Source organism: Gavialis gangeticus, unplaced genomic scaffold, assembly GCF_001723915.1.
Source record: "Gavialis gangeticus isolate Ggan-Ray unplaced genomic scaffold, GavGan_comp1, whole genome shotgun sequence".
In the NCBI taxonomy this organism is placed as follows: domain Eukaryota; kingdom Metazoa; phylum Chordata; order Crocodylia; family Gavialidae; genus Gavialis; species Gavialis gangeticus.
This window is the reverse complement of record NW_017729001.1, coordinates 12,565,439-12,581,709: the sequence shown is the minus strand read 5'-3', so window position 1 is coordinate 12,581,709 and position 16,271 is coordinate 12,565,439. Positions and strand designations below refer to the sequence as shown.

The 16,271-nt window shown below is 43.9% G+C and overlaps 1 protein-coding gene across 1 annotated transcript in view; it reads left to right on the top strand.

Annotated features, from left to right (window-relative positions):
• The window catches only part of RSPH14 (radial spoke head 14 homolog), a 282,158-nt gene that overhangs the window by 208,427 nt on the left and 57,460 nt on the right, over positions 1–16,271 (top strand). The window lies entirely within an intron of this gene.

Here is a 16,271-nt window from a genome sequence, read left to right as displayed (position 1 = left end):
GAGGGGAGAAGGGGGGAGGGGACTATGTTTCCTTGTTGCAAACCATTCACTTTTTCTTTGCTTCTGGCATTTCTGAAACTTTTATCATCCCAGACAACCCAGATGGAAAATGTGTAAAGAGAAGCAATAAAAATCTTGAAACAGCAAAAATTGAGGGACAGCTGAAGTCTGAAGACCTTAGAAAATGTGTGCCCTGAACATAGTAAATCAAATTCCCTTTTCTTTTCAGCCTTCTGTGTTTTATTATCTAAACCTCCATGAAAACAAATAGTGCTGAGCTGTGTCCCAATTTCTCCCTCAGCAAGAGCTGATGGCAGCCCTTTCCTGAACAGCCCTGTTCTGACCGCTTTTCCCAAAGTGGAGAATGTGAGATAGATTTACAGCTATTTTACCCAGTCTTGGTATTTATATTTCTATCAGTTTCTGGCAGTCAGACTTGTGTACACAAATGTCCTCCTAAGACTTCCCTCCCTCCCCCATCTTTTCTGTCCATTTTGTTTGGTTGGAACATTTAGCTTTTGCAAATAAATGATGAAAAAAAGGAAGGGATTAGGTTTGCCTCCGGGTTTTGTGAAAGGGTTTATATATGACAGGGTACAATTATCGATCTTTGCAGGAATCCTTGCTTCCGCTTAGAGTACAATTGTCTTGTTGCATCCTGCTTAATCAATGGAGTGATGCACTAGTCAAACAAAATCTTTAAAGGATTTGCTTCCCATAGCTATCACATTTATTTGTTTATTCCCCTTGCTTCCAGTTTCACTGCAGTAAAACTGATGTGCCATTAATATATGGCAGACATTTCATACACTACACACGTGAAAAATATCCAATAACAATCCTCTTCTGGGAGTTCTTACTGACCAGGCCATGTCCTGCTAAATGTGATATTCAGAAAATAGGTTCAGGGGAACACTTTTAAAGGTGCAGAAACCATTGTTTTTCAATGAAAATAACATTCTTATATGACATTTTCAAAAGTGTCTTAAGCATGTTAGGTGATTTTAAAAATTTTATCCTGAATTCATTTGCTAGAGTTTCCGTATAAACAGCACAAGACGCTACAAAATGTATTAAAGGGAACACAGTCCAGCAGTGGCCATGGGGCCCTCAGGGCCTGCTGCGGCCAAAGCCCCACCATGGCACAGCGTGGCCCTGGCTGCCTCAGAGATAGCGCTGCCTGTGCTGCTTCTTGTGGGCCTGGCCCAGCAGGGCCTGGTGCAGGACTGTGCACCTTTGGGCAGCTCCGGGCTGCTTGGGCCATCATCTGGGGTCCAGTCCATTCACAGGGACCGCGCATTGCGCCGGGTCGCATCCTACCTCTATGGAATCAGCCCGGTCTGGCTGTGTGTGGGGCCCATGGAGGCAGGACCTGGCCCAGCATAACATGTGGTCCCTGTGAGCGGGGCTGGGCCCCAGGTTCCAGCCCAAGTAGCCCAGAGCTGCCCGAAGGCACACGGCCCTGTGCCATGCCACACTGAGCCAGGCTGGACCCACAACAAACAGCAGAGGCGGTGCTGGCTCCAAGGCAGCCAGGGTTGCGCTGCGCCACAGGGGGGACTCTGGCCACAGCAAGCCCCAAGTGCCCCACAGACACTGCTGCTACAGGGGTGAGCTGTGGCTCCTGTGGGGGGGAGGGGGCTGTGGGCCATCTGTGAGCAGAAAGGGTAGGGGCAGCTCTGATTTTTCTATGACAAACCCCCCCTCAAAATAAATGCCAAAGAATTTTATTTTATGATGATGATAAAGGCACTGGCTTCCAAATTGTTTTAAACTTGTAAATATATCAATAAAACACTGCCTAACTGATCCCTCTCTATATAGTGGCATTTCATTTGAATAGTGGAAGAACACTGTTTTGGGTATTTTAATGACAGAATTTGGGTTTCTTATCAGAGGATTTGCAATTTTTAAGCAGGGAACACCAGGATCTCTGCTGGTGAGACAAGTTGTGAGACCCATGCAGAGGAACCTATCCAGAGCCAACACTGGGGATCCAGCTGGAGGGCAGACAAGGTGGCTGACCTCTTGGCCAACTGGGGGCAAGAAGAGACAATCTGACAGTTCCAAGCAGGCAACCACAAGAAGTACATCTTCTGGGCGAATGCTGCCCAGATGGGAAAGCAGGGGCACCCCATCCAGGTCTGGCAGGCATGCAGCCATGTGACCACAGGTTCACGGGAGTGGATGCTGTCACAGGTGGCAGCAGGTCAGCAGCAGTCCGCACTGCCAGACTGCTGCAGTGGGTAGAGGGTGTAGGGGCCACTCTAGGTTAGGGCTGTTTCAGCAGTCCAGCTGACACAAGGGGCTAGTGTCCCCAAATACCAGCTGGCTGCACCGCAGAAGCTCCCTGAGCTGCTCATCACCAGCTTTTTATACTGCTGGGGCCAGCACAGGTGGTAGCCCCAGGCTCTAGGTCCCCCTGGCAGCAGGCCCAGGAGGAGCTGGACAAGGTTTTTTTGCTCCAAGTAGCACCACCTGCCCCACACCAAAGTGCATGTCCAGGCACATGCGTTGAGGCAAAAATCCCCAGCAAATTTGTACCGCTCTTATCTGAGCTGCTGCAAGCTCATGTGCCTGCATGTGTGGACGCGCCCACTAGAGGCATACAGCATGTGCATACGAAAGTGAAGAGTGGCAACACATTTTTTTACTAGCACCCCGTCAAAGTCAACAGATGACAGACAATTGCATCCTCCTTACTGAGGCTGTACTCGCTTTTGCTGCCTTTGTATGCATCTTTACATCCATGCTTGACCCAGACTGCTGAAAGGAGACGGAAGACTGAACAAGTGTGGGCACTAAAAACCCAGTGCCCTCAGGAAGTTTACAAAGGGTCTTTATGGCAGCAGTTCTCAAACTTGTAGATTCAAGGCACCCCATGTTAGACTCAGCGTACCCCTTGGAAAATGCCAACTCTTATTTTTTTATGTTTTTAGTATAGAAAATTAATAACTGTAGATTTCTAGCTGAAATATATGGGTTTATCCTGTGAATCACGTTTGCACACCTAATAGTGTTAACATCATGCAACACCCTGGTTAAGAATCACTGTTTTATGGGTTAGGGTTAGCATTAACAGCAGAACTACACTGAGGAGTGTGTCCATTCATCTACCCTGAGTAAATAATATCCTACACTTGTTTCAGAATTCTGACTAAAAAAGGCATGAAGTAAAATGGTACAGACCCATACTGAACAGGTTCCTGCCTTACATTCCCAACCCAGTGTTAGAAAGCACATTTCTAAACCAGTTACTTATTCACCTGCTCTGCGGAGGATATCCATAACACCGTCTTCACAGTTTCCCTGTTGCTTTTTAAAAAAATGCCCTCTTTCTTTCACTTAATTGCTGTGCTCTAGCACCTGCTCACATGCAGATTCCACACCTCAGGATGCATTAGATAATTGTATTATTGCAGGCTCCTCTGTTAACTAGCTCAAGATGAAACTTGTCACCCACTGTCTTCTTTCTCCATCCCTAAGTGACACTTCCACATGGTAGGAAAATGGAAGTGTGAACAGAAATGAGGCACAGCACAAAAGGCAGGGTTTTAAACCTGGATGTAATATGACAGCTTTCTGAAAGTAGCCATTTAATTTATTGATGTATTATTTAACCAAAAATTTTAACTAGCGTTTTGCTTGGCTCAGTCTTACAAAGGTGATATAATCCCAGAAAATTAATTTAGAGTATACTGTGGTGCAGTGACACTAACAAAAGGCCTTAAGTCCACAGTGCTTCTCTACTCACTGTCTAGTCTGCTGAAAGAGTGCTAACACCGCTGTTGCTACTTACCTTGCTCTCCTTTACTCCCTCTCTCAGCAATTGGATATGGCCTTGGCACATACTAAACTCATTATGTACAAATGATCAGCACCATGTGAAAAAGATACAGCTTGTATTAATAGAGTAGTAATTAGCATAACCATATTTACTCTGGCAAATTCAAACACATTACTGTAGAAAAAAACCTCCACTGAAATGTATATTATACTGTACATTCGTCACAGAAATAGTTTTGCCCAGTGCTATATGAGACAGGACTGATATATGACATCTTTTTGGCTTTGTGAATGACTGACCTTCTGCCCAGAATGACATGACAGCATTAAATTATTAGGTCATATTCTCCTCTCAGTGACAGTGGCTTAAATCTGGGGTTAGTTCCTTTAACAGTTTCTTTAGATTCCCATTACTAGAATGTTTTATTTATTTTTTAATGTATTGCCTTTTAAATCCCTATTAGTAAATTTATGCTCAAGCTCAATTTGCTGTGTTGTGTCCTTGTAGGGTTGCTGATTCACATTATTATGGCTTGTTTGTTTGTTTTTCTTTTAACTCTGTTCCCGTCATATGAACATAGAATTTCCATTTCTGAAGAATGGTTTGTCTAGTCAACCATCATACCTGACAGCAGCCAATACCAGATGTTTTGAGGGAAGGTAAAGAACCCTGCAGTAGAGCGATAAGGAATAATCCTTCCCTCTTCACCTTAGGTTTTATCCTGATTTAGCAGATTAACTTAGGCCCAGAAGCAGGAGATTTCATATCATTTCCAAAAATACCAGTAATTATTATAAAAGTGGATACTTTTGAAATCCTTATAAACATCCACTCCCTTTTATAATCTTAATTTATTGGCATAAATTATTTTTGTGGCAATACATTCTACTTCTGAGAATAAGTGCTTTCTTTTGTCAGTTTTGAAGATCCCACCTTTTAATTTAATTTATTTTCCCCTGGTTCTGTATGAACTACTCTGAAGTGTTTCTGTATTCAGCCAACATAAGCAGGTATTATATTAGGAGCTTTATCATTTACATTTTCTTCTCTCTCAGATCAAGGCATAATTAAAGTATTCCTCTTTACTCCTGCCTCCCTTCAGCTATTTTTCTGTTCTTCAAGATTTAGAGGTAGTCAGATGTATTCTGATATTCACAACTAACCAAGTAATTAGATGCCAACAGGTACTGTACTCATTTCTCTATTAATATTCACTCAAATTTTTAAATAATTCAGTTGACCCTTTCTGTGTTCCTTGACTCTTGTTTTCTGTCAGTATTTTAGAGATCAAGTTCTGCTGACACAAACATTCATAAGGAGCAAATTTCAAAGTCATGTCCTGGCAGAAATATTTGGAGAAGTCATACAGGTTAGGACTCTTCTACAAGTGCAGGTAAAAGCACGATGGGATCCAATGCATGATCCACACAATCGCACCTCCTGCCATGCCACACATGCATGGCAGGAGACATGTTTGTGGGATTGTGCATTAGATCCCATTGCACCTTATTGCTGGTGCAGAGGGAGCCCAATCCCATGCTCCTCCTGCACCAGCAAGAAGCAAGCTCCTGCTGTGATCTCCCAGGCACAGGGCTCCCCACACACCCTGGGGCTGGGAGATCACAGCTGCTCTGATCTCCCAGCCGTGGGGGTGCTCCACTGGGATCTCAACAATCCCAGGGGTGTGTGGGGTGCTTCTATGGCTGGAAGATTGTAGCAGCTGTGATCTCCCAGCGCCAGGGTGCCTCATGTATCCATGGGGCTGGGAGATCATAACAGCACTCCAGAGTTGCCAGGACCCAGAGTCTCCAGCTGCTGGGCACTGCCAGGGCTGAGAGTCTCCTCAGCTGTGGGACTCCCAGCCCCAGTTGTGCATGGTACACCCCTGAAGCTGGGAGCCATGTTAGTTGACAGGGCTCCTAGCGTCCAGGGCAGACCCGGCTATATGTACAAATTAAACCTGGATAGCAACCAGCTTTAAAGTTAGTACACATTTTCATGATCTAACGGTATAGCTGGTTGGACCTTTTTATGGCATGATAGGTACTTTGCACATGTACCTGGTCTCAGTTAATTGCACAATTAACCAGCTAATTGCATAATAACTGTAACCTTACTTATAAAGAGGGCCTTCGTGCTTGCCTTAGAGGTGCTTTTAAATACACCCAGTCAGAGAGAAAAAACAACGCTATGTGTTTTTCTGATTGCTTATGATAAAGCAGAAACAGTTATTGCAACTTCTTCACCCAGTTGGAATACTAATTTTGATTGTCATCATATTGTATGGTAACTACAACAGTGTGAAACCTACTACAAAAGCAAAGCTCTTTAAGTTTATGTGCAGACCTGAAACAAAGGAGAAGCTAAAGGGCAATGAAACCACATGGACTAAATTAATCTTCATAAAAACTTGTGAACTGTGTAACCAACAGGTTTTCCCTAATCCCAAAGAGACTGTATAAACCTGAGGGTCTTTTTTGATAGGGATGTTCACATTCTAAATTAAAATATTAAGTGTTACACGGTTAAGAGTTTTGGTTTGGACCTCAAATATCATTCATTCAAGTGAAAATCCTTATTCTTGCCAACTTGTCCAGGAAATTTTCTAAGCTTATACTCAGTAATATGTGCCATTCCATTCTCCCACACAAACATTTGGAAAGCCTGATTCTCAAAACTACTTACACTTCCTTTGTGCCAGAGGACACTAGCAGTAAATCACTAGCAGAGAATCCTGTGATTTAGTGGACCCCCCTGCTGACATACTGGTATCAATGCAAGACCCTGCAGCTGAAACATCAGTAATAATTTTCAGCTCCAGCAGAAAGAGATTTAGCACTCTGATGACAAAGAACACTTTCCATAGGAGACTCTTCTACATTATCTTGCTTCTTTCTTTGTTTTTTAAGACACATTACAAAAGCACTGTAAAGGCTATCAACCACGTGTCCACAACTACACAGAACTCCAGTTTTAAATGGCAGATGCCATTTAAAACATGAAGTAGTGTAAATGTCAAAACTTTTTATTAAAAGTATTATATGAATATGTATGTTCATAGGAGTTTCCCCCCATAACAAATCAAATGGCTCTATCTAAATATAAATGGGTATAAAACCACAAGGTAGCAATAAGTCTGTATTCTTTATTTTGAAACTGTTATTGTTTTCCATCCTCTCAAATTGCTCTACAAGTACTGATTAAAGATCTAAGGCAAACTTAAAGCAAAGAGAAGAGCTATTAAGAGAGCAATAGCTTGTGCAGTCACACCAGGCCGCAGACCGATTTAGTGACTGAGCCTTCAGGAATATGCTTACCACAGTAGCACTGGTGGTAGTGCTACTGTCACTAGTGAGAGATAACAATTTCTGGGGACTTTTCAGCCACTCCCCACTTGTGGAAAGGAGGCAGGACAAAGCCACTTTCAAAGAGAAATAATGGTTTAAAAGAACTGTTATTGGAGAACATGTCTGGTTGCATTCAAGTGTCATTCATACCCATGCATGCATATCTTGTAAGGCAAATGCATTGCTCAGCCACCACCTATTGTGCCTGTTATCCATTTGGATGTTCAGAACAGAACAGGATATGGTGCCATCCCATCCTTCTAGGAAAGGCCTTGAATATGTATAACATAGGTTTCTGCAAATGAACTTAGAAGTGCTAAATTTTTATTTATATTTTTGTATAATTTTTCGGTTTTCTTCATATATAGGCAATACTTTCTAAAGATTTCACTGCCATAACATCTAGCTGCTGTTGTTCTAAAATGAAATAAAATGAAATGATATCCCCATTGCTTTCCTCTTTTGCAAAGCAAGCACATAATTCCCAAGAGGGATAGTTTATTCTAACACCTGATTGTTGCCAAGAATACCATGTTCTTTCAAAAATAAGTCACCCTTGAATTTAAGATGCACCCAAATTTTCTAAGTATCAATTTGAGAAAAAAAAAAAACATAATATACAAATGATATATCTTATATGATTTACAATAACGCAGCTATAGTGCATATAAGAGCTTTTTCCTTTTTTAATTAACTCATATTTAAGATGCAAGCTATTTTAGAATAAATATTTCATTTTCAAAAGCGAGTCATGCTCAAAGGATTACGGTAGAGGCAATGATGCTATTTAGGTCTGAGCAGCAGTTCAGGGTTCTTAGATGCACAACCTGTTAACCAGCTACAATGAAGAAAATGCTCACATTAATTACTGGAGAAATAACAGCTGAGTATGTTCCAGACTGTAAAAGATGTTTCACCTATTTGTAGAGTAATGAATATGAAGCACATGAAAGCATAGCATTGCAGAGGTGATCTTGTGCAGAGCAAAATTGGATGTGTGGCCAAATTAATGCATTAGCATATACCATGTTAATAGAGAAGCATAGCAAATTCACCAAGCAGGCAGATTATGCAGGTCCAACTCTACCAGTGAAATGGGGAACAGGTTGACTGAGTACATAAACCTGCATGTTTCCAATCTGACCATATTGGGTGTTTACATGAATACAGCTGTCTACTTGTCTTATATCTGTGTACCTATGTGTAGGTCTACTTGGGAAACTTGCAGGTCCTGTATCTGAACCTTTCCTTTTGCACTATCATTTGATCAAGTACAAAAACACCACCTGTTGCTCTAGTGAAACACAAGCATTTAAGTTCAACGGCAATGAACCAGCTGGAATAAGAAGTACATGTGCTGACCAAGCCCACTCTCAAATACCATATGCTGCAGGGATTGGATGGGACTGCATGGCAGAATGTGCCTTACTTTCCACCATCCAGCTTCTCAGACATGAACTTCCTCTCACTACTTTCACTTTTCCTTGGAACAAACTAAATCTGGCCTTTTAAACAAAATTAATAAGCTTTGATTTGTTTTAATCTCAGTAGTTGGGGTAGGAAAGTCATAAAAGTACATAATATTGTCTTTTTATGCAAATATTAAGACAAGTTTTGCACTGACTCATTTTATAATTGGTGGGGTATTATAATTACTTTATAATGAGCAGGGTATCTTACACTAGTAAGGTGTTTGTTCATACTCCTGAAACCAATTATCAGGCTGTTATTTGTCATTATTGCTGCTATTTTGTCTGGCATTCATATCCTGTCTGTGTTCCTGCCTACTCTTCAGCTCTTCAGCTCCAGACACTGGTTCTTTAGGATGAGGAAAACCTTTACCCACCCTGGACTGTCTTAAGCTTTGTAGCAACAGAGGGTTATTCCTCCAACCTGTCCTCTGAAAGGTCCCAAATAACAGGAAAAAGTATCAGAGATTCTCCAAGTGGGAGTCAGACAAGCAGTGTCTCCTGTTGTACTAATTGCTAACACTTTACTATACAGAGCTAAGCCATAGCTGAGAAGAATCTCCCACCAAAAGATCTTCCAAGGAAGGGAGCAAATAAAGAGAATTACAGCCAAGAACATAAGGGCTGTATGTGGTAACAAAACAGATGGTTGCTTTCATTTCAGGTTAGAGAACAAGAACATAGTATGTTGCTAGAAATGACTAGTGCAACTGGTCCAACAGATATGTGATTATGGGCTCCTTTTAGTGCAGACTTTGACCTTCGTACAGCATTAAGCAAACATCCCACTCATGAGAGGTTGAGCCTCCCTACCTCTTTTTAACTTCAGTGGATTTGAAGGTATTTAGCACACAACAGAATCAAGACTGAAATACAATTGTCAATACCATATTTACTTGAATATAAGATGAGCCTGAATATAAGCCAGCCCCCCAAATAATTAGATTCTATATATGGAAAAATTATTAATTTGTTATAATTTTTTAGATATAGAATCTAATTACTGGAAGTTCACCTTGAATATATCTCCCTCTCACTGCTACAGCAGGGAAAATAAATCTGGGGGTTCAGGTATCCCCCTTGCCCTCTGCTCCCCAACTTCCTCCCCTTGCAGCCCCTTCTTCCTTTCTTTACTGTCTGACCCTGTTCTCCCTGAGCATGTGCAAGTGAAAAGCAAATTTGAAAACACTAACATCAAAATAAACAGACATATAATAATTTGCATATAGTACCTATAGACTTAATGCAGAAATGATGTAGCATACCTTTTTTCTTAAACTGCTAAAAGTTTTAGCACAGGTACTCCATAAATACACTTTTAAGCAACACTTTTGTACTTACTTATATATAGTACAACTATGCATGATATCAGTTCAAAGCCAAAAGGCTCATGATTTACCATATAGTTCACTGGGCTGAGCCCCACCAAAGTCAACAGCATTTCAAGCCATGGTTCAGCACTGCTCCATGTGTACTCCAGATACCCCCCAAAAAGGATCCGTGTGCTAATTTGCACCCAATCATGACTAAAATTGTGAGTTTTGGCATGAGTCTTGGGACTCTTGGGTCATGTACATGCAGGTGAGGCACAAGGCAGCCTGGTCCAGCTCCACCTCATGGAGGGTAGGGCCACATTAATCATATGTGACAGAGTGAGTTTTTGAGGCCCTGTTTGGTGATGTTTGCCAGACATTTAGGACCGGTGAAGAAAACAGAAATCATTGAAAATGGGAAAGAAAGGAACAAATCAGCTGTGGGAATGAAGAGGAAGTCAAAATGATGCAATGGAGTAGCTTACCACGAGTTGGAAAAGAGTTGGTGCTGAGGGGCACTGTACTCAGTTCGCACTACCATATATCCTATTTAGATGGGCTGTATAAATCTATTCTTGTGGCAAGATCCCAGAAGCATGTTTGCCCAATATGGACTATGTGTTTTATAGTCATCCTCAGTGTTGGCTGCATTTAATCAGCTTCATAGTTGGTTTCCATTACTGAGCACATTCTCCTTTTGGCAGCAATTTAATGATAGACAATGTATTTAATAAGGTTTCCTTGCATGCAAACATAAGATGAGGGGCTTTTCCCCCATATTCAAATAAAATGTAATACATAGAATTTGCTAATACAACATTATTAAAATCAGTGGAATTACACCAGAATAAGGGTACTAAAGAGAACAAAGTTCCAACAGCAATCTTAGCCATAGATGCCAGTCCCCCTGGTTTGTTTCAAGACAGTCTCAGGAAATCAATGCTTTGGCCAGTGTCCCAAGAAGTGTGTGCGCCAGCACAAGAAAGCCAGCAGGAAAAAGCTTTGAGTGGCTCTTCTCCCAACAGCATGAAACTGGCCCTGATCCCTGTTGCTGCTTCTTTCTCTCTTCTTGTCTATACACAGAAGCTAGATAGGTTTCTGTTACGTTAAACCAATTTAAATTAATGCAATGTTGTGTGTGAATAGTGTTACCAGTTGCAAAAACATTAGCTTGGAGTAGCTAGCTTGCACCTGCAATTTACAAATGAAAACTAATTCAGAGTGTAAAGAACAGGCTAGTCAGTCACTTTACTTAAGTCACATAGGGTATACATGCCACACATGAAAGTGCAACCATGAAAAATGCCCTCTCTCTTTGTTCCCACTCTGCACACCAAATCCCAGTAGGGGTGATGTAGCCACCAGAGTGGCACTGAGCATGCATCCAGACTTACATTTACATTTGCTGTCGTGGGTGTGCTAACTGGGGTTTACTCATGGTCCCTAAGATGGTTACTTAGCCTCACTGTCAGCATTTAGCAGACATGGAGCAAGAGAAAATGGGCAGTGTATGTTTCCTGGTATCTCTCTAAGGTGCACAAAAGAGACAGTAAGTAAAGACAAGCCCCTGTGTGCTCACATTTGGCCCCCAACCATCTCTCAGCATAGGAAAGGGAAACACTATGGAGAGAATGAAAAGGAAAACTGAGGGGAAAACATGGAGGACATGAAGGAATGAGTTATACTGATGGAGATTAGGCAATAACCAAGGACATTCAGTGAAGGAGAGATCAGTGAATTGTCAGAGTAAACCCCATATTGAGCGTGCAGCCCTGGTAGCAAGTGTGAAATCAAACTAGAGCTTTGGCTCAAAGTAGGTAACTAGGAAAAGAAAGGTTCATCAAACCCAGAAGTAGGCTTGAAGTCCATTTACTCAGTGATATAGACTCCTGTCACAATACAATGATAGTAATAAAATAGTTAACTGTTATGAAACTGTTTTAGAAATGCCTCAATGCCCACTGCCATGATTCTCCTGAGAAAGCTTCTTAAATGCTAAACCTGACAGAAAATGAAGATACAGACATTTCTGAAGGAAAAAGTATCAATCTTGGCTGGCTGATTTTCTGTCAGTGAGGTGGTAGTAGAATCATAAAATCATAGAATATCAGAGTAGAATCATAGAAAACTAGGGTTGGAAGGGATCTCAGAAGGTCATCTAGTCCAATCCCCCTGCTCAAAGCAGAACCATCTCCAACTAGATCATCCCAGCCAAGACTGATCATCAGGGGCAACCAGCACGGGTTCATCAGCGGCAGGTCCTGTCAGACCAACCTGGTGGCCTTTTACGACCAGGTCACTAAATCATTGGATGCAGGGGTGGCAGTGGATATAGTTTTCCTAGACTTCAGGAAGGCTTTTGATACTGTCTCTCACCCCATTCTCATTAGGAAGCTGGGGGACTGTGGCGTAGACACCCATACAGTCCAATGGGTCGCCAACTGGTTAGAGAGTCGCACCCAGAGGGTGGTAGTGGATGGGTCCTTCTCGACCTGGAAGGACGTGGGAAGTGGGGTCCCACAGGGCTCGGTCCTTGGGCCCGCCCTGTTCAACATCTTCATCAGTGATTTGGATGAGGGGGTGCAAAGCACCCTGTTCAAGTTTGCTGATGACACTAAGATGTGGGGGGATGTGGGCACAATTGAGGGGAGCAACAGGCTACAGTTGGACCTAGATAGGTTACAAGGATGGGCGGAGGAGAACAGGATGGGGTTTAACACGGACAAGTGTAAGGTGATGCACCTGGGGAGGAACAATCGGCACCACACATACAGGCTGGGGAACTCCCCTCTTGTCAGCACGGAGGTGGAAAAGGATCTGGGAGTCATTATTGACTCCAAGATGAACATGAGTCGGCAATGTGGGGAGGCGGCTAGGAAGGCCAACTGCACCTTGTCGTGCATCCACAGATGCATCTCGAGCAGGTCCAAGGAGGTGATCCTCCCCCTCTATGCGGCACTGGTCAGGCCGCAGCTGGAGTACTGCGTCCAGTTCTGGGCGCCGCACTTTAAGAGGGATGTGGACAGCATCGAGAGGGTCCAGAGGAGGGCCACTCGTATGATCAAGGGACAGCAGGGTAGGTCCTATGAGGAAAGGTTGCGGGACCTGAACCTGTTCAGCCTTCAAAAGAGAAGGCTGAGGGGGGATCTTGTGGCCTGTTATAAACTGGTTAGGGGGGATCAGCAGGCGCTGGGGGAATCCCTGTTCCCCCGAGCGCCGCAAGGAGTGACCAGGAACAATGGTCACAAGCTGGCGGAGGGAAGGGTTAAGTTGGACATCAGGAGGCGCTACTTCACGGTCAGGGCGGCTAGAGTCTGGAACCAGATTCCAAGTGAGGTGGTGCAGGCTCCCACCCTGGGGGTTTTTAAGAGGAGGTTAGATGACCACCTTACTGGGGTCATTTGACCCCAGTGCTCTTCCTGCCATGGCAGGGGGTCAGACTAGATGATCTGCTCAGGTCCCTTCCGACCCTAGAAACTATGAAACTATCCCATCTAGCCAGATCTTAAAAACCTCCAGGGATAGAGATTCCACTACCTTTCTGGACGACCTGTTCCAGTCTTTTCTACCCTCCCAGTGAGAAAGTTTTCCCTAATATCTAACCTAAACTTCCCTTGTTGCAACTTGAAACCATTGCTCCTTGTTCTGTCATCTGTCAAAACTGAGAACAGTCTAGCTCTGTCTTCTTGGTAGTTGAAGGCCACTATTAAATTCCCTCTCAGTCTTATCTTCTCTAAATTAAATAAGCCCAGTTCCCTCAGCTTGTCCTCAAGTCATGTGACTCAGCCCCCTCACCATTTTTGTTGCCCTCTGCTGGACTCTATCTAATTTGTTCACATTCTTTCTGTAGAGGGGGGCCCAAAACTGGACACACTACTCCAGATGTGGCCTCACTAGTGCTGAATAGAGTGGAATAATCACTTCCCTCGATCTGCTGGCAACACATCTACCAATGCAGCCCACTACGCCATTAGCCTTCTTGGCAACAAGGGCATACTGTTGGCTCCTATCCAGCTTATTGTCCACTGTAACTCCCAAGTCCTTTTCTGCAAAGCTGCTGCCAAGCCAGTCAGTCCCCAGACTGTAGCAGTGCATGGGATTCTTCTGTCCTAAGTGCAGGACTTTGCATTTGTTGAACCGCATGACATTTCCTTTGGCCCAATCCTTCAATTTGTCCAAGTCTCTCTTAATCCTAACCCTACCCCTCCAGAATATCTTCTACTCCCCTCAGCATGGTGTTGTCTGCAAACTTGTTGAGGGTGCACTCTATGCCATCTTCCAGGTCACTGATGAAGATATTGAACAAAACTAGCCCCAGGACTGACCACTGGAGCAGTCCACTTGATACCAGCTGCCAACTAGACATAGAGCCATTGATTACTATTCTCTGAGCCCAATGATATAGCCAGTTTTCTAGCCACCTTGCAAGACTGTTCTTCCAACCCATATTTCCTTCACTTGCTTGCAAGAATGCTTTGGGAGACCCTATCAAAAGCCCTGCTGAAGTCAAAGTATATTACATCTACTGGTCTCCCCACATCCACAGAGCCAGTCATCTCATCCTAGAAGGCACTCAGGTTGATTAGGCATGACTTGCCCTTGGTGAATCCATGATGACTGTTCCTGATCACCTTCTCCTCCAAGTGTTTAGAAATGGATTCCTCAAGGACCTGCTCCATGATTTTTCCAGGGACGGAGGTGAGGCTGACCAGTCTGTAGTTCCCTGGATCCTCCTTTTTCCCTCTCTCAAATATGGGCGCTATATATTTGCCCTTTTCCAATAATGCTGGATCTCTTCTGATCTCCATGAGTTTTCAAAGATGATGGCCAGTGGCTCTGCAATCACATCATCCAATTCCCTTAGCACCCTTGGGTGCATCCCATCCAGCCCCACAGGCTTGTATATGTCCAGCTTTTCAAAACCAGCTTTTCCTAACCTGTTCTTTTGCCACAGTTGGTTGCTCACCTCCTCCCCAAACTGTGCTGCTAGGTGCAGTAATCTTGGAGCTGACTTTGCCTGTGAAAACTAAGGTGAAAAAAGCATTAAGTACTTCAGCTTTTACTTCATCTGTGATTACTAGGTTGCCCGCCACCTAGTATAAACAGGACTAACAGTGCTATCTACTGCTCAGTTCGTCCAACAAGTCCCATTCCAATCAGTTGTTTTCAAGTTCTCAAACCTGTAAAACACATTGCCTGGTTTGAAATGTTCTATGTCTGGTATGTCCCATAGACTAATTTTTGGAAATTTTCAGCCAAAAGGATGAGGTAGGAGAAATATATTGTTTTATTGCTTTTAAAAAATTGTCCCTGTTAAAAAAAATACAACTCTTATGAGAAGGAACATTGTAATTGGACAACAAGCTGAGGGGAAACTGATGGGGAACAGAGCTAGGGTAGTGTGACCACCTGTACCTAATTGGGAAGGACAGTCCCAAGCTGAATGACTCCAGGAAAGCATTTGTCCCAGATACCCAGTATCATGCGTGGATCCAGGTTTTCCATTTGCTGTGGAAAAATGCAGGAAATGGTGGGTTTCCCCATGCAGGCTGGCAGAGTTCTGGTCTTCAAGGGGCTGCTTGGAGCTTGGGGGAGCGGGACACAGGGGGCACCATGTGCATATGTCCACGCACACATATATGCACATTAGGGCTACGCAAAGTTTTGGGTGCTGATTTGATTCGGAGGAGATTAGGCCCGATTCGGTGGCGGAATCTCTGAATCTGAATCAAATCAGGGGACCAGTTAAAAGGTCAGAATCAATTTGAAGCTCTCCGAATCAATCTGGAAAAGATTTGGAGAACTTCGGTGATTTGGGCAGACCCTACCCACTGCAGCAGGGAACTGGACCTGGACTCTGAGCTGGTAAGTGGTGGCCAAGGGAGGGGGAACTGGAAGAAGGGGGAGAGGACCATAGCGGGGACCCCCACCAGACCCCACCCCTTGCCTGCTCCCCCAGCCCCTACAACCCCCACCTGTTCCCCCGGCCCTTTTAAAAAAAAAAGGCCCCACTCACCGGGTTCTGCCCAGTGGGGGGGCAATCCCCGCTGCCCTATGCTGTGTGGGAGGCTCTGTCACGAGCCCCCCCCATGGCTGCCCCATCTGCCCCAGCTCTGTTCCTTTAAGAAAAACAAACAAAAAAAACACCCCGTACTCACCAGCTCCTGCAGCAGCTTTGTGGCTTCTATGGGCTCATGCAGAGCCCCCTACATGGCACAGGGGAGTGGGGATTGCCCCCCCGCACCCCCTACTGAGCAGCAGCTCATAAGTCTGGCCTTTTTTTTTTTCCTTTTTCTTTTTTTATTAAAGGGCCGAAACTGGCGCGGGTGGTGCAGCCATGGGTGGGCTGGAAGAG